Source organism: Cervus elaphus, chromosome 28 (assembly GCF_910594005.1).
Source record: "Cervus elaphus chromosome 28, mCerEla1.1, whole genome shotgun sequence".
NCBI lineage: Eukaryota > Metazoa > Chordata > Mammalia > Artiodactyla > Cervidae > Cervus > Cervus elaphus.
Genome location: NC_057842.1, coordinates 45920999 through 45941271, shown reverse-complemented (window position 1 = coordinate 45941271; position 20273 = coordinate 45920999).

The following is a 20273-nucleotide window of genomic DNA, read 5'->3' as shown; positions in this document are numbered from 1 at the left end:
CTTTCACTCAATCATCTTTCCAGCGTTTGAACTTTTACTCCCTTAAAAAAAACCTCACAATAGATAGAGAGGCAGGCACATACATATCTATTTATACATACAGGATTATAAGCGAATACACACCATCATCAACATCGGCATCAGCCATTCACTTTATTGAGCACCTATCATGGTCTCTGCCCTCAAGAGTCTTATAGTTTGACTATGCGGGCAGGGGAGGGGATGAATGAGAGTACAAAATATCCATAAAACAAGATAGATATCCATGTATAGCATAAACTGTCAGTTCTTAAAGGGTGGTCCCAGGGACTTCTAGGGATCCTGAGGCTCTCTCAGGGAGTCCACCAGGGAAAATCTATTTCTATTATAATACTAAGAGCTTATTTGCTCTTTTCACTCCATCTCTCATGAGTTTTCTAGAAGCTATGTGATCTGTGACATTGCAACAAATTGAATGCAGAAGCAAATAAGGACTCCAGCTTTCTTTTATTAAGCCAGAAATTCAAGAGACCGGTAAAACAGGGGCGGGGGGGGGGTGGGCAGGAGGGGGGGAAGCAAGTCCATCTTCTCATTAAATATTTTGGCTTTAAAGCTTTTGCCTATTTTTTTTCAGTAAAAATGTGTTAGTAACATTAATATGTAATGAGTTTATTACTGCTACTGTCAAATGAATTAATAAAATTAAAAATTTTTTCTCAGTTTCAATTTTTAATAAGGTAAACATCAATAGATACAATCCACATAAACAAAAGTTTTTTGGGATCCTCAGTACGTTTTGTGTTAAGGGTCCTGAGTCAAAAGTCAGACTTGCTGGCCTAGGTAATGTCCTTTGCCTGTCTTTTCCCTTCCTCTCTGCTTCATTCAGGTTTTACCTATTTGATCAAGGCTGAAGGCCACTTCTTCCATGAGGCCTTTCTGGCCCCCTGTCCCTTCCTCAGTCACACAGAAGGGGCCTAATGGTTTTTCAAATACCTGGTACACACCAAATACTGTCCTAGGAGTTTTCACATATGCTGAATGTTAGCTCTCACTCATGGGATCTCCTACGCCTCTGTTTCTCATGGGATATTCTTACTTTGGAAAATATATGCTATCATCTCTTTAGATTATAAGCTCCTTGAAAGATCTATGCCTACTTTATCTTTGTGTCCTAGAAAATGATAAGTAGATAATTAATACTAAATAACAAGAGTGACTGGGGCTCTAACTGTATAGGAAGAAATTCAGAGGAAACACCTACCCTGAGGATAGATAGTAGTGAAGAAAGTGAGCTTGAGGTAGATGTTAAATTCTCTAAAGCTGGCATTATTAATATTTGTATGAGATGTAAAGGATCAGCTAAAAGAGTTTGGGCAGTTTGATCATTTTCTTTGTAGACTTAATTTGAAGAAATGATCCCATTAAGCCTCTGGAAGATGAAGAGAGAAGTATTAACATTCTGTAGCTTATTACCCCAAAACTCCACAGTAAAGGTAAAACCAAGTTGAATTCAGTAGGGAGGCATAGTAAATTACCATCACTTCCTACATGGGTCAACCAACTCCAACTTTGTGTTAAAAAACCCAATGCTTAGTTATCTAATACAAAATGTACGTTCCTAAAAATAACCCAACTTCAAGTTTTGAGAGGTTATGGCTTTTCTAAAAAATCATATTTTTATTTTGTAAAAACTTAAAATAAGGTCACTAGGTCTGGTAAAAGTTGCATCTAATTATTTTTTTAAAAATCTATTCCCACATATCAAAGTAGTTTTTCACATTAAGTAAGTGCCTACCTCTTCTTTACAAATAAGCATAATATTTTCCCGACAGATACATCCTATTTTCCATCCCCACTCAAAGTTCTATAAGTCTTTAAACATTTTAAACTTTCCAAATTTTTGAAATTGGTCAAATATTTTTTTTCTTTATATTGTAGTGGTTACAATATATTAATACCTAATATTTAAATATAAAATTACTTGTTTTTTTTATAAAACAAGTTTTGTCTTTTATTGTGTTCCATTATACAATTTTGCATAGTACCATTATTATTTTAAACAATAAGGAAATCAAATTAGTGTTTTTGAGCTCTTCTTCTCAGTGTAGAGATTTACCTTAAAAGGTACAAATCAAGCACATTAGTGCAATTTTCCATGTACTTTCAAGTCGCATAAATATTTATAAATATGTAGGTACCCTGTTTGAAAACATCAACAGTTTGGTGTCACAAAGAAATTCTGCAACCAGCCCTATAGCGAATAAAATTTAATTAAAATGTAATTTGCCTTCTAATGCATTGACAATTGACAAAACAAAACAAAAACCCAAAACCAAAAAAAAAAAAAAAATTACCCAATAACCAGAAAGCTGACACCCAACCTCTCTGGAGTAGAGTGGGTTGGAAATTTGATGAGGCACAGGTTTGATCTCCATACAAGAAAGGAAGGCAGCAAGTGCAACCTCCTCCTCCTGGGAGCTACTGTCCAGGGCACTAACTTGTTCAGTGTGTTCTATTTGCTTAGAGTTTGTTAAAAAAAAAAAAAAACAACAGACAGGGAGGGGATGGTTTAGGTGAAATATGACACCTGATGGAACTATAAAAATATCTGCTACCAGTAGCTAAATAATAGAGTTCCGACATTGTGAGTTTTCTTTAGCATATTTTTGACACAGAGTATAGCCAATACGTATTTAACAATTAGGGGAAACATTTCCTGTAGAGTATCATTCATGGTAGACATTTTCTTAGAAACAGTTCATCAAAACACTATTTTATTAGAGGTCAAAAACCCAGAAAGAAAAATAAGCTTGTAAAGTTATTTGTATTGGTATCACCTCAATGTAATGAAATTTTTCTATAAGTTTTCAGAAAGCGTCTCTCTAATTTTTACTTACGTACCCTATGTATTCTACAGGCAACATTTGTTATCTTCCAAACCAAGCACTTTGAAGGTTCTTATATAAAATAAACTTTGCCTCTCTGCATGGGCATACATCTGCTTTTAGTATATGTGTATACGCCCCACCATCACCCCACACCATGACACACAGCGGCAGCAGAGGGATGGTAGGAAAACTATGGATTTAGAGGCAGAACTCTTGGGAGCCAATTATGATTTTGTTCAACAAATTATACATGAACAAAGAACTTAATTTTCCTGAACTCCAATTTCCTTGTTTATAAACTGGTGATAGTAATTACCTCTCTGCCTATCTCAGAGAATCATAATATGCCTCAAAAGATGACATATAGGCAAATATTTTGTACAAAGATATGATTTTCACAAAATAGTTAAATATATTTCTTACACTTTAAGGGCTCAGTTTCAATAAGAGCTATCTTTGTTAGGCAAAAGTTGAGTTATGAAACTAAAAGTACAACTTTCCATATGATGTATAGCGTTTCCTGTTCTGTGTTTTACAAGGCATGTCCCAGATGGGTGGCTATTTATTACCATATGACCAACTCAAGCTTTGATAGCAGTTATTAGAACATGAAAATATTGACAGAACCGAGATCCCTGTTGTGAAATATGAAGACCATGAAAATCTAAAACGTCACGGGGCATCACCCTTCACTCACAGGTTCTAACAGCTAAAAGGGTTGAAAATAGTTTTAACAAAGTGATTACAGTTAGAAATGGATTAAATATTAACTTATTGGTGAATTTACCAACTAGACTTGCCTGCTGGTCCTCAGTGGTCATTCTGAGATGTGGACTTTGATGTGCCCATGAGGCTGACCAAGGCCGAGGAGAAGGAAGTCAGTCCTCCTTTCTGGGGCACCACCTTGGCATGCTGCTGGGCTGCAACCCAGGTGCCTGCCCCTTCCACTGCGCTGGAGTGGTACCGGAGCCATAGCTCAGGACCTGGGCTGGGACCTCCCTCCAAACCCTCCCTTCCCTTTCAGCCTTTGCCTCAGACTTCTCTTCACACCCAAAGAGCTTCTGGCTGTCTGTGAAACTGCTGCTCTGGATCCAGGTTTCCTATGCCTCATATAAGTGACAATAAACTCAACTGATCAGCTAAGTTCAAGGGCCTCACTCTGAAATGATTACAGGGGGCTAGGCAGAAAAAGGAAATGGTAAGGGACTTTCCTGGTGGCTCAGAGGCTAAGACTCCTCGCTCCCAACGCAGGGGGCCCGGATTCAATCCCTTGTCAGGGAACTAAATTCCACATGACACAACTAAGAGTTCGCATGCAGAAACTAAAGATCCCACGAGCCACAGCTAAGACCTGGCACAGTCAAATAAAGCAAAAAATTTTTTAAAGTAAATGATAAAATGAACCAAGCACAGTCTGTTACCCTGGAGAGTGCCTGAATCCTAAGTGGGTACAATGACCTCTGAGCTGTAGCTAGTTGTAACCAGACAGAAATATAGGCCCCAGTGTGGCCAGAATTTGTCAGGAAAAAACCAGAAATCTGCCTTTTTAGTTAAAATCCTGACTTTTTAAATGTTGACCAGTGAATCAAAGTATTTTAATTTATTTTAAAAAATGTTCTTTGTTTGCTTTAAACTCTTAGGAGACAAAACACATAAACAAGCCATATTCAGCCAACAAGCAGCCACCCTTCCACCTTTTAATTAACAGGTGCAAAAGGGAGAATACTAGAGGAGGGTCCCCTCTCATATACACACAGAGTCTTCCTCTGTTCAGTTCAGTTCAGTCACTCAGTTGTGTCCAACTCTTTGTGACCCCATGGACTGCAGCACGCCAGGCCTCTCTGTCCATCACCAACTCCTGGAGTTTACTCAAACTCATGTCCATTGAGTCAGTGATGCCATCCAACCATCTCATCTTCTGTCGTCCCCTTGTCCTCCTGCCTTCAATCTTTCCCAGCAACAGGGTCTTTTCAAATGCATTAGCTTTTTGCATCAGGTGGCCAAAGTATTGGAGTCTGCCTTACCCTATTGGTTAACACATACGGGTTGGAGAAACAGCCCATGGATGCCCCACTTTTATTTGTTGGAAATCAAAAACACTCAGTTACAATGAGTATTTCTGACTAGATTGGAAGAGAAGGTGACTCACATCACAGAGGAGGAAACAGTGCTGGTAATCCAGTCATTACGGCACTCCCTCACCTGCTCTCCTGACCAATCTAGTTGATACTGCATTAAAACATCCTTACAACTTCGTCCAAAGCAGACACCATATGTCACCCAACTGGCTACATTGCAGTCCCTCCCCTAGACCTTCTGCTAGTTCAGAGGCTCTGGGTAAAGAGAGAAGAATGTACTGCCAGAGGACAGATCACACACAAGTCAACACATCAACCCTATATCCAGATGAGGAAGTCATAGGTCAGTTAACAAGTCATTAGCCAACACAGAAATAAGAGGAGAGTTCATTATTTCCAGTGAATCAAAAAAAATTGTCACTAATTCAGAGAATCACAAAATCATTGCCCTAGATAAGACTGGGAGGGTCATCTTGCCCTACCTGATCATTTTTCAGATGAAAACCCCAATCCTCAGAGGCTCCTAAACCCACTATGTCAGCACTACATGCCTGCTTATGTCCAATACAAATACACTGGATAAGAGATGGCGTCATGTGCCTGGGTTCCTTCACGTAGGTATAGACTTTGCTAGATGCTGCATAAATGTCAGGCCAGCATTTCTCAGAAATGGAGGTCAAAGATGTTATCAGTGGTCAACGTACTAGTCTATCATTGATTATAATACCAACATCCAATAATGGTCTGCATTTCAGCCAGAAGCTGGTCAAGTATGACAAATGTGCCCTGGTTGCGCAAAAGGTCTCTGCAAAGCATTGCTCTGCTGTTTGTGACTTTTGAAAATCAAAAAATGACTCAACCAAAAAAAAAAAAAAAGATTTGATTGAATTACCTTGCAGAAACCACCTTTGAGACCAGTGAGCCTGCAGATGGTGCAAATGGGATCTCAGCTGGCCTGGAAGAAGGCCACAGCAGGCTTTCTCTAAAGAGAGCCTATGTCTGCAGCTATGGAGAAAGCAAACTCTAGAGTTCATAGTCCAGGACATGAGATCTGTCTGGTGGCTCTGCCACAGCTGGGGAAGGAGGCATTCTTTATAGGTGACGGGAAATAGGCTTACAACACAGGGCACCAAGAGAGGCTCCCAGTGAAAGCTGCTTGGTGGCTGTCACCCACAGGAACTGGCTTAACTGTCTCAGCCTGCTTGGTTAGCATCATGTTTTCTTGGGAGGTTTTTATAGCTCTTTATTATTCCTTATTATTCCAGAAAAAAATTACCAACCAGGTCAGTACTTAGCCTCCCATCTAACCCGTGGAGAAACTAGGGTGAGCACTGGGGCTTTCCCAGCCCCCTCCCAAGATGAGTCCCTTTGATACCTGGGACTCAAAGTCCTAGTATCCTAGGTTTCATCCTCGGTATCATCCTAGATTTGATACCTAAGATGCTGTAACCCAGCCTCCTGGCCACAGCTGTGGTCCCCTAAATTGTGATGAAATGTGACAACCAAAGGGGAAAGATTCAGATCTCAGAGGAATTCCTCTTTTGGTTTGGGATGGTTAATTTGGAGGAGAGGGAGGGGTTGTCTTTACCATTTCAGAAATGTAGAGTTAGACCTTATATTGTATCATCGCAGAATATTTTGCTTTTTTCTTTTTTTCCTTTTCAGACCAGATTCTGGATTAGGAACAATTTCCAAGCATGACTTCAACAGGAGACTTAGCTCATTCAGGCATAACCTGTGTCATTTAACGAAATGCTGCTTCATTGTAGAAATAAAAGGGCTTGCAGCAGGGAACTGTGTCTACTACACAGAGGAGCTGTTCTGCCCACAAAGACCTGGCCTATTACCTATTATCACATGCTCAGAAGGGACAGAGCAGCTACTCAGGTCAAGTTTTGTAGAGGGAAAATAAGTGGGACATGCCCTATAAAATAAAATCCTTTATATTTGTATAATAGTTTAAGATGCATTTTTCTGTAACTAATGTGATTTTCACCTTGTCTTACAGATGAAGTACCAGAGATTCTGGGGTGTTAAAACTTGCCCATGGGCCCCAAACTTCTAAAGTGTTCCACCCGACCACACTTCTAGCCCCTGATCCTTCAAACAATGCTCTTACCTCCCCAGTCCCACTTTCTCAAGGAAAGAAGGAAGCCAGGCTTTCTCCATCTAGGACTTCTCTTTTGTCATGAGATAAATGCCTTCCTGCTCCTTTCCACAGCAAGCTGGTCCCCTGCCCTGCACTTTTGTAAAGTCCTAAATCATCATAAGCATGATCATCAGGGCCACAACTGCCTTCTTCCCAGCTTTCTCCCCAAACAGAGCATGATGCCTGTCTCCTACTGTGATAGATATTTGCAAAAGGGAGGGAGGGAGGATGGGAAGGAAGAAGGGAGGAAAGGAGGAAAGAAAGAAGAGGAGGAGGGAGGGGAGAAGGAACACAGAAAGAAAAGAAGGGAATCTTAGAAAATTCATCTTCTCACATTACTGCAGCAGCTAACCGTATGTATTTTTAAGCATTAACTAGGTGCTTGTATGCTGCTAGCATATAAGAGACGTGCCCATCAGGGGTCTCACAGTCAGGAAAATCACAGTATAGCAAAAAGAGAATCTTAATGGATTCAAGAAAACACCAGTGTAGGGCAGGCTGTCAGAATAAGGAGATTAAGATGAGTCAGGAGAGGTGCCCAGAATTGGGGCCCGGGAGGAGCCAGAAGCTTCCTAGCTCTCCCTTAGGGAACAGAAGAAAGAAAGAAGGTGTCAGGGAGTGCAAGCTGATGCAGGAGGAACTTGATGCCTTTTTATGTGATGTACATGACTTCCGTGCTTTACGTGAGACAGGCCAAGAAGACCACACGGTGACACCGGCTACTCTGTGGGCATGAAGTGACTCCGTGAGTCATTGCTAGAATGTCAGAGGGGTTTCTTAGTCAGGAAACAGTCCCTACCTTGGCGTTTATGACCAACAACATAGACAAACAGAAGTCTGAAGAGAAAACAAGCCAGCACAGCTCCCCAGGCCCCACTGGCCATGAAAGCACCCTTGGTCTCTGCACATCAGGCCTTTCGTGGCTGCAGGGAAGTGGAGTGGACGTGCTCCGTGCACAGCCGTGCCCTCTGCTCAGCGCCTCACTCGAGATGGACCAACACTCATGCACAATCAGTGCACCCACCAGATCTCTTTTAAAAAATCACAGTAAAAATTTGTAGAATATATTTGTCATATCCACATAAAAATATCGCCAAAACACCGATTCAAGCCACTCTACATAATTCCTATGGGGCAGAGTATGACATGCATAGCTTGACATTTAAAATGACATTCTTCTTTAAAGGCAAGGTGGTTTACATGAATTAGATTGAAATTGTTTGGAAGACAAGATTTCTGTCTTGCTGGAAAAACATGTAGAAGCTGGGAGTTACCCAATATCTGGGGCCCCATTTTGCTCATGAATATAAGGCTTAAGAGAAGAGAGGAATCATCTCTATCCTTCCCTTTCAGCTGGGAGATTCCAAGAATCTAATAGCTTTCTTTTCCTGAAGTGGAAAGCAACACTTAAAGGCATGCAGTCTCCTCTTCAAGACCCTGGATATTGTGAGTGACCAGGAAAGTCACACTAGGCCCCTCCAGACTCTCCCAAATGGAAGCACATTCTTTCTCTCCCCGTATGGCTGAGATTAAGAAAAATGACCGGAGATTTGGAGATGCTACTACCAGCAGATTATTTTAGTAGCATTTGTCTTCCTGAAGTATTATCAAGTCTGTCCAAAAAAAAAAAAAAAAATCATCAAATTATTCTGTCACCAGATCTTCAAAATATTGGTTTAAAAAAAAAAAAAAGAGCACCAATCTTTGAACTAGAAAACCTAGACTTTAGTCCTGCTTTACCACTCCCTACATGGGTGACTTGGTTCTCAGCACTCAGGGCCACACAAGTCTCATTCTCTTGAAGGCAGTGGGGAGAGGCAGAGTGTCTTCCATGTCCAGCTCACAGGTTTGCCCGAAGGACCCAAGAGATAATTAGTTTAAAAGTGCTTCATAAAACATAATATGTTCTAAATACAAATGAAAGGGATCATATTTTTTTTTAACTGTGAAACATTGTTCTGGTGTTTCCCAGGTGGTTGAGTGGTAAAGAATCAGCCCGCCAAGGCAGGAAACATGGGTTTGATCCCTGGGCCAGGAAGATCCCCTGGAAGAGGAAATAGCAACCCCCTCCAGTATTTTTTCCAGGATAATCCTGTGGACAGAGGAGCCTGGCAAGCTATAGTCCATGGGGTCACAAAGAGTCAGACACGACTTAGAGAGTGAGGATGAACGCACACAGATCCAGGGACTGGAGGAAGGTGGATCTTTAAGCACACTAATAGCCCAACCAGGGGTTGCAAACGTCAGTCTAAACGTGAATGCCTTTCGCTGAAGAAGCAGTGTTTTTATTATAATCATGACTGAGAGGACAGAAAGAATTCAGTGTTAACAATCAGAAGAAAACTCATCAGAGGGAGCTCCACCCTGTCAAGATTATTCAACCTGTGACAAAATAGGCAATCTGACACCTGGAGCACCTCCCACCTGAAAACAACGCGGGTCACAGTGGCATAACTCACCCTTCCCTTGGTATCGAGTGTAGCTGCCGCTGAGGACACCACCCTCATCCAGCTAATGACAGTACCAACGTAGGTCAGCGTCACCTCCCTGGGAAACACGGTCCCGGGACAGGGACTCGTGACGCCGCGTGAACGTCCACCTAAGCAGCTTGGCTGGCCACGCAGACCTCCAGAAGAGCTGAACTTCCACAGCTCTTTGCTCTTAGAGGCCACACAGGAATCGTTCCAGGCAGAAAGGAACACCTGTCTTAACCGGGCTAACATAATCATAACAAGTAGCGTGAAGAGTCACCAGTCAAAAGCAACACTGGACTGGGTTCCTCTTACAGGGCAGAACTTTTCCTCAAAATCCTGAAGTTCAGATGTTTACAAGCAATGAGGCTCATGGATCACTTGGGTTTTATTTTTGGTTTTGTTTTCATTAGACGCAACGCTGAGCTGAGCCCTGAGCCTTGCAAGGAGTTACACAATCTCAGCTTTTAGAGATTGTGTTTCATGGTCACGAAAAAAAAAAAAAATAATAGTTGGATTTAATAGGTTTTCACAATCATATTATCTACTTAACCTTCCAAGATCATTACTCACTTAATTGCAAGTCCCAAGGAAAGATCATAGGGTATGGGCCACATGAGGCAGGCACAGCGATAAAAAATAGATTCTTCACAATTGATGCAAAATCTAAATATAATAGCAAAAGCTATTTCAAGAGCTCTGGTTGAAGCCCCTTAAATTGGAAATAATTGCCCTCCTTCAATAATTATTTCCAGTACAAAATGGATACTTACATGTTCTATGTTTGTGTATTTACCCAGGAATACATATTTGCATGTGCCTAATAGAGATTATATGGGTCTAAAGTGACAAGATATAAGCTTTAAGCTGTGGGTGGCAAGCTCTTGCTCTGTTACATCGTAACTTTGTACAAATGCTCTCGTCCCCTTATACAAGACTAAGTACCACTGGGAATTTTGAGGTCCTTTAGAATACTGTGCCTGTATCAGAGTGGAGAGCAGACAGAACACATCACATGCACTTCTGTGATGTACACAGATAAGGTATATCACATGTACTGGATAAAGATGCTTTTGTCGGAAGTGAATTTCTGTGGGCAGTAAATTTCTGTGTTAGCTCTGGAGAACCACAACAGGTCATTCAGGTTGTAAGAAGCCTTAATTATCCTTTCTACAAATGAGAGCACTCTTCAATCTCCAAAAGATATTTTCCAACCTGACACTGTCTAAAGGAAAATTTTGAACGAAAGATTTACCCTAAATCTGGTGCTTGTTCTCTCATTTACTTCTGTGGGATTAAGGCAAAACAAAAGCAATGTTTTTTACCCTCTCTACAGAGCATCCTATAATTGGATTCCTTGCTCCTGTTCTGAGCCAAGGCATTGGATTCGTGTTGCTTCATGCCAAGTTTTTTCTTCAAGCTGTAAGGCCCTTGTGTGCGTTCATTCCCAGTATTCCTGGGGACGCCATCAAGCCAGACTCAGGCTGTCCTGCATCCTCCCACAGAAGACGATGATTTTGTTGCCGAGAAAGGTGCTCGGCATGAGGATCAAGTCCAAAGCATTCACAATCCAACTGAATGGCTGTCCCAGGAGGATGGAAGCCGAAATCTCTGGTGATAGCAGAGTTAATGGCTACAAATGAGACTTCCTGCTGACGGAGGACCATCACACCAGAGTGTTGCAAACTCTGGTAGGCTCTCTCGGCTCCAAACTGATCTATAAACTAGAGCTGGGACAGACTGTCCTGATCTAGGCCTGGCAGCTTTTCCTAAGTCTGCATGGAACAACAAGCAGAGGGCCATCAACCCTGGGTTCCTCTTCAGTGACTGCCTGCAGTAGCTGAATGAAGGCAAGAAAGACCTGCCTTCTTTAAAAACTGTTTGTAATTCTTTATATAAGGTGCAATAGAACAAAGAAAAATCAGATGCTCCTGATAAACCATGGAGCATATAATTTTTGGAGGTATATAAAAAGGAAGGAGCCAGTGTTGTTACAAAATTAAAACTTCATTTACTCTGTACAATGCTAAAAATCCAGTTGTTTTCATTAGATAATGCCTTAATGAGGTGGCCAATCACTTTCACTTAATGAGGTGGCCAATACAAAAAAGATTTGGTTAAATTCTTATTCTAATTTTCAAAACAATGTCTTCAGGGAGGTTGGTGTTTGGTGACTTGGTTGCCCTAACTGAGCACCCTACACCTGTGATAACCAGTGGCTCCAGGCAGCCACAGTCGGCTCCAATCTTGGTCTACCCGCTGTGCAGCCCCTCTCCCCACCGCCAGCCCATGCATGACCAACACTAGCAAAGCTCACTTTTTCATCTCTTTTCCAAAAGCAACCCACTCTCCTCAGTGATGCTCTTGTCTCCCAGAACATCATTTCCAGGTTATCACTCCTGACCCCAAGCTTGCTATGGGTATCCCCTATGCATCAGTATCCCAATAAGAGAGCCACAACTCAGAGACGTCATCAAACTGCCTGCTGCAGTGATAACACAGGCTGAGCCTGGCAGGCACACTCTATGGAGGCCCCGAACCTCAGCAGGGTTCCCAAAACTACTCCATCCCCTGTAGTCACCTCCTGGAGAGAACATTCCCCATCTCTGAACACACACCCTCATTCACATCCACATGAGCTGTTCTGGAACCATTTGCTTTTGCTTTATACCTCCCCCAGCAATCACCTAAGCAGGACAGAAAACTCCTTTTTAATAACATTGGCCTTTGTTCAAAACCATCTACTGAGAACCTACTCTGTAAAGCACTGTGCTAGGTGCTAAGGATACAGAGATGAAAAGACAGGTAGACCAAAGTGTTGGTGGGTGTTAACAATGGTCATTAAGGCCATCCTAGATCCTTTGTTCTCACTCCATGATCACTAGTAAACCCTGCGTTTTATAGAAGCCTTAAAACACTTTGACATACCTGGTCTCATTTGATCTTCACAACAATCTTGTTGGATAGGGATTGTTCATCTTGTAGATGAAGAAATTGAAGCTCAGAGGTGCTGAGTGATTTAACCTCAAGTCACGTAGTAGTGGCAGAATCAGGAATCAAACTTAAAACTTCTGACTATAAGTCCACTACTTGCTCCATACATCACCCAGATTACTGAGGATCAAGGTGGGAAGAAGTATTGAATATTTTTCCAAGAAACTTTCTGGTGGTTACGAAATCACAAACAAGCCTTCAACACCTACCATGTGCAAAACCCGCCCTGGTCTCTGGGAAGGAGATGTAGCAATACAAATATGACTGCAAAATTGCCCTGACTCAAAGGAGTTTAGGCAGCGAAGAAAAGTCACTGAAAGTGAACTAATTCAAGGAAGTTGATGAATCTGGAGAAAGAGAAAGAGAAAGTGCTAGTGGGGGTTGGAACCTAAAGGATCAAGAGAGAACTTAGGCATCACGTTCGGAGGGGGCTATCTTTATACACCCTCTCAATTACTCTTGAGTCAAGAAGCAAGGAATAGCAACATGGTTTTCCATGCAGACTTTTCTACAGTAGAGAAACTGTGCTGCCCAGGTGGTACAAGTATTCTTGTGTGTGTGTGTGTGTGTGTGTGGCATATATATATTTTTTTAACTTTTTATACATTTTTAAAGGTTATATTCCATTTACAGTTATTACAAAATATTGGCTATATTCCATGTTGTACAATAGATCCTCATAGCCTATCTGACACCCAATAGTTTGTACCTCCTACTCCACCCCGTATATCGCCCCTCCCTTCCCCAACTGGTAACCTCTAGTTCTCTATCTGTGAGACTGCTTCTTTCTTCCTTATATTCAGTAGTTTCTTGTATTTTTTAGACTCCACATATAAGTGATATCATGTAGTGTTCTGACACAAGTATTCTGATGCCTGAGAATCATCTCCTAAATTATAAATTGGAAGAGTATTTAAATAACAATCCAAAAAAATCTCTTAGAATTTGAGAACTGCATGTGAGTTCTTTATAAACCTGAAAAAAAAAACAAAACCTGAAAAAACCTGAAAACTTTCCAAGAAAGTTAAATGGTAAAGCTAAATGTTTTAGGCTACAAAGCTAAAAAAAAAAAAAAAAAAAAAAAAAAGGAGGCTTTGGACCTATTACAATTCTGTGAAATTTTGTCTAGAATGAGCACCTGGCCTATTTTTAGCATCTATTTAGCTAAATATCACCATAGTATGGCTAGACAAATTGAGCTACTACCATTCCTCCAAGAGGATGAGGAAAAATTCAGAGAGTTGGCAGCTGAGACAGTGCTACTCATAGTCAGAAGCAGCAATTCTGTTAATTAAAGGGGCTCGGAACTACTGTGTCAAGTACTCCTTAACACAGTAATACCAGGAAAGCTGTTGTGCAAGGGGGAGGGACAAACTCTGTTTTCTTTGTATGGATGAGACTGGATGGTGCTGCCTTTGCAGGTCATTGCTTCCTTTATGCAGGGGTACTACTCCTGTGAAAACTCAGTCATGAAGACCACTTGAAAGACCCAACAGGAATTTGGGCGCATCCCACCAATCCCACTCTCTTGTCTGGTCCACACTGACTTCTCCAGGGTGCAAACCCCAGATAAGAAACCACCATTGGCATCTGGCACACGCTGCACGCAGCAGACTAGAAAGGCATCTAGACATCTGGAGACAGATGTTCTACTTCCTGAGGAAGAGGTAACAACCTAGATCCTGGAAGACTTGAGAGAGGGAACTGAAGATGGAGAAAGAAGACTAAGGAGAGAGGTGGGAGGGGCAGGATATATGTGACAGCCTCTTTTCATAGACTCCTTACCCTTATGAGGTGGAAAGAGCTGAATTCCTGATCCTGATATACTACCCTGCTTTATGAGTTCTCTTTGAATGAAGAAATATGCTTCCCTGCTTCCCTGTGCAGAGATGTAAAAGCGAGTCACCTTCCTTTGTGGATTACCAGCAGTATCATCAATGGCTATTGACAGTCATTTTTTTAAGCTATCTCAAATTAATCTAATTTTTTTTTTTTGCTTGAGTTAACCATAGTTAATTTCTATTGCTTGCAGCTAAAGCATCCTAGCTACTCCCTCCCTAATCTTTCCAATACTGCACTTCTCAACCTACCTAGATTAGCATCTACACTCTCCCCACCCTCTTGTTACAATGAAAGAAGTGTTCCTTCTCCTGTGGATAAACCATCCCTTCATTGAGCGCTAGATCCCACCTCCTTCCAGAAATTCTAGGACTCTATTTCTTAGGCTATTTTCTTTTCTGCATTACTAGTCTCTCCTTGCCTACTGGATCATTCTAAGCCTATGAACAGAGTCCGCTAGCAATGAACTTAAATGGTCCCACTTGCCCCTACATCCCGTACAATCACTATTCCTTCCTTCTAATTCATGTTATAACTGCTTTTCTGCAGAGAGTTGTTGATGTGCTGTTTTCATTTCCTTACTGCCCAATTCTCTCTTCAGCACATTTTTATCTCAATTCTACACCCAATATGCTGCTGGTGCTAAAACTGCTTTTGCCAGGTCACTAGCAACCTCCATGTTCCAAATCCATTAGATAGCTTCCTCATTTTACGAGACTCTTTGGTAGCACTGACCTTGTTGACCCACCCCATCTTTCCTGAAGGCTCTTTTTGGCTCATGAGCAGGCTGCTCTTGCTGAGAGCACAGGGGAAGAGCAGCAGCTGTGAGGGTTGTAGGATCTGAGGAACCAGGAAACCCAAGGGAGGAAGAATGGAAGCTCATTTCATTCATACATGGCAGTACCTGTGGTCTCCTTAAATAATTCCCATGATTTCACTTTCCTAATTCAAATTTTTCACTCACATCCCATCATGCTTAGTGTAAAATCCATATTCTTAAAATGCCCTCAAGAGGGACTTTCCTGGTAGTCCAGTGGTTAGGACTCTGCTCTTTCACTGCTGAGAACCTAGGTTTAATTCCTAGTCAGAAGCTAAGATCCCTTAAGCCCAGCAGTGTGGCCAAAAAAAAAAAAAAAAAATGCCCTCAAGGAAAACCCCACATAATTTGGTCCTATCTACTTCTCCAACAGAAAAATGGTCTCTTGAGTTGTTCAATGCCCTGTATTTTCCTTTCAAAACATGAAGAGCTATTTAAGAATTATTTTCCTTTATTTTGTTTTTCTGAACTATATAAAATCATTATGGTACTTAGAGAGTAAAGAAGAGAACTCATTGGCTATTGAATCCAGTCAACATTTGTATACAAAAGTCTATCACTGCCAATGACATTTAGGAATGCAGAAGGCCCACGCCCATCCTGGAAGCTCTCTGTTCTTTCAAGCAAACAAAACCACAACCAACCTCTTACTATTCAAGAGCCAGTTGTTCTGGACCTGCCACCCCAACCAAACATAACACAGAGACCTTGTCCTGTAATATATTGGGTGGAAGGGACCTCACAGAACCAACGTTTTATCTGTGTAAGCCAAGACGAAGTTCAAGCCAGTGAGTGAACTTGTCAGTCATCTAAGAAATTTGATGAAGCAGTTGACTTAAAGACAAGAGTTAGCATTCACACCAGATTTGTCTTCCCTTTTTTCCCCATGCCATGAGTGCTTGAGATCTGGCTGCAATTTTGAAAGTATATATTCCCATTTTATTTCACATTTTTTGCATTATACTACCACTTCCAGGGAAATGTGTCAACATCCGCAATCAGATTTATACATGGGAACTACCCCACCACTTCAGTTGTATTCATTTCATGTACAACATATGTTGTTTTGCAAAACTTATAAGCACAATGGCAAACATCACCAGTTTGCTTTTATCTATTGGTAGAGACGGCTACACACTCATACCAAGAAAAGAATGGTTTTCTATGAGGCGAAGAGATGGACCAAGTGTTGCGATTTTCAAAGAATAATAGAATAAAAATTTCTAGCATTCTAATCTTCTGCTTTTGCCTGTGGTTCACAGTGCTCTGTGTTGGGGGTCAAGATGCCTAGCCTCTTTTGGACAGACATCATTTGACAAGGCTATCCAGAGGGCTAAGCTAGCTAAATATTTATCTGGATTTTATCAACCTGTTACGGTTATAAAAATAAAAGCGATTTAAAAAACAAAGTAGAAAGTCACACTCCCTTCTTAAATAAAAAGAGGATTTTTCCAAACTCAACAGCTTCTTTTTTAGCCTCTTTCCCTGTTAAGTTAATTTTCTTGGTTATTTTACCTTCTTCTAGCATACTCTTCCCCCACATCTGGGTGTAACTGAATCAAAAGATTCTATCCTTGTTCCTTTTTCTGAAAAAGAAGCATAATAGATATGGCTAGCCTAGTGCGGCTGAAACAAGGCACAGAGCCTGCTATATCACTGACATTGTTATAGCATACGGATTTACCTTCAAGGAACTTGAGCTTGGGCTTTAGCTATTAGCTGAGTCAGTGGAGGTCACAAAGAGATTCAGTAGCACTAACTAGGATTGGTCAATCAAACAATGAATCAATAGGAATTTGCTAAAAACTCCAGGGAGGACAGAGATTAATTCAGCACTGTGAAATTCAAAGAAAACACCTAGTCTGGCCCCTTCTTCAAAAAGCTCGTAATGTAGAAGGGGAAACACAATCAACAGCAAACTTTCTCTGTCTTCTTCACCATGCAGTTTCTAGTCTCTTGTTCTTAGGAGATTTCACCATACTCCAGTCTTAGATAGGCAGAGCTTTGAAATCAACACACATCACTACACTACTATAAGTATTTGGCTCCTTAGGGCTTGCTAGTCCATCCCAGCACATAAGCAGCACTTGTAACTTTCCAATCTCTTCCTATTCCTTCATTTGGATATTGGTCTATATTCTCAATTTGGAAGGATAGGGAGGTGGACTGTGAGGGCTCCCTTTGAGTGTTAGGACAATGCAACTCATTCATAACTATGTCCCCAGTCAACTAGCACTTGACATGATAATTGGTATGCCAAGGAGCAATTTTTAAAATACTTTTAAGCCAAGAAAGAGCAACCAACAATGTAGATAACTCAAAAATTGAATGCAGGAGAATGACAAGAAAATGCAGGGCTCAAGGATGTTTACCGATTGAACAAATGAGGCCAGATGGGAGGGTGGAAGACTGGAGTCACGCAGGTTGGCAGGGAAGGGGCCACCAGTGACCTAGTCCTGAGAGGATCAAGACCCAAACTAGGAAATGGAAAGGACTTGAGAAGATAAAAGAAGTGTGGTGGGGGGAGGTAGAAATCAGTAGAAATTAATGAATATTAAGCCTCATGGGTAGAGGCTATAGGGCAAGAAAGGATCAAGCGAGGCAAATATTAAAAATGACTTCAAAGCTGTGAGCTGGAAAAACTTGAGACAGGGGTGTCATGGCAGAGACAAGGAACTTGGAAGGGGAACTGGTTTTGTGGGGGAGGTGGTGAGATCAGTTAGAGACTGTCAAATATGAGGTGATGGGAAGACTTTCAAGTGAAAATGACCAGTGATATGGGAATAAACCCTGAGCAGGGGGCAGAACATGAGCTGTAAATCTGTGAGTCATCAGCCTCATGTGTTTGCAGCCATGAGAATGGAGACAATCTCTCTGCCTCACGGGGACCAGCAAGAAGAGAGGAAAACCAAAGGGTAGCTGGGGGCACGAGGGGGAACCAGAGGCAGATGGGAAATGTTAAGAGAACTTGACAGTTAGCAGGGAAACAGGAGAGTTTAACACTGGAAATGTGAAAGGAACATTTTCCAAGAAGTGGGTGGAAAAAATAATGAGGACCGCAGAAAAGACAGTGAGAATGAGATCGAAAGGAAGCACATTGGCTGTTTCGATGGCAGTCGGTGACTTCTAGGAGCCAATTTGAGCAAAGAGGTGAGGGTGAAAATTGGATTTCAAGGAGTTCAAGAGGGATTAGGAAGAAAGGAAACAGCATTATGAACCATATATTCAATAAAATAGTGGCTAGAGAGGACAAAAATATGCACATTATTTGTGGGAAAATATTTTATCGCATTTTTTAAATGAGGCATTTAATTCCTAAATCCCTTGTTGACATGGAAACTAGAAATTCAGATGAACTTTAAATATCCTTGAGGCAGAGCTGAATCCTCACTCCACCCCATTCCCACCCTCACACATACACACATTCACATGCACACACTCATATGCATACTCACTTTAAAAGTTCAGACACCTATTCGCGCCACAAGGGTTGCATTTCTCAGAATGAGGGCTTTTAAATAAACTTGCCACAATGGGAAATCTGGACTCTTGAGGTATCAAGGTTTGCTAGCAACCAATGCCCAAGGCTGCTTCCTCTCCAAGGAATGCTCTTAGTTGGGCATTTCACCTCAGCCTTTGCCCTCATGCTGACGATTCACCTTTTGGGCAAAACGGGCTTCATGTTCAGTGTTCATGTTTATCCTTTGACTAGCCTCACCATATTAGGGACTTTCCATCATTCTTGAGTGGTCAGTCCTGCAGTGATTTCAAAATAGTTTCTGAGAAGACTGAGAAAACTACATATCCAATTGCCCAGACTGCGGCAAGAAACAGCAAGAACACACTGAGCAATAACTTCACTTTTCACACAACCACCCACTTGTCTAAGGCCATCTTATCTCCAGGAACCCTGCCCCTACCTTATCCTACACCTTAAATGCCCTATACCTTTCCAAGATTATGGAAGATAAGACCTGCGAACCTAGACTGTGTGTTTATTGTGTAAGCATTTAATATATTTCAAATCTGGCACCCATGATGCTGCTTGACACTAACCCCAATTTAAATTTCCATAAGTTTCACTTGGAAAATAGAAACAATTTTCCCTAAACCTGAGAAAAGTGAAAAACAGATGCCTTCAGAGAAACACATAGACTGTACCCATGATTTTGATTTTGGTATGTAAAAAGAAAAAATATTAAATTTTAACATACAAAATAAGTGCACAAATTTCAAACAATGAATTTTCATAAAATAAACACATTCAATTGATGTTTTGAACTGTGGTGTTGGAGAAGACTCTTGAGACTTCCTTGGACTGCAAGGAGATCAAACCAGTCAATCATAAAGGGAATCAGTCCTGAATGTTCATTGGAAGGACTGATGCTGAAGCTGAAATTCCAATGCTTTGGCCATCTGATGCGAAGAACTGACTTATTGGAAGACCCTTATCTGGGCAAGATTGAAGGCAGGAGGAGAAGGGGACAACAGAGGATGAGATGGTTGGATAGCATCACCAATTTGAAGGACATGAGTTTGAGCAGGCTCCAGGAGTTGGTGCTGGACACGGAGGCCTGGTGTGCTGCAGTCCATGGGGTCGCAAAGAGTCAGACACAACTGAGCGACTGAACTGAACTGAAACACACTCATTTAACCAGCACCTAGATGAGAAAATAAAGCATGACTAGCCCCTTAGAAGCCCCTGACATGGTCCTTCTGGGACACTACTTCCCTGTGTAAGAAACCATTATGCTGACTTCTGAAATCATATATTAGTTTTACTTGTTTTTAAGTTTTGTGGAACTAGTTATAATGGATATATTGTGTGTTTGACTTATTTTGCTCAACATTCTGTTTGTAAGATTTGTCTGTTTTTGTACTTTGTCATAGCCTGTTCATTGTATAAATATATCACAGTTATCTTCAGTTGATGGTTATTTCAGTTGTTTCCAGTTAGGGGCTATTGCAAATAGTGCTGTTGGGAATATTCTTGTATTTGTCTTTTTTTGCCCATGTTCTTTTATTTCTCTTGGGTATAAATGTAGGCGTGGAATTGCC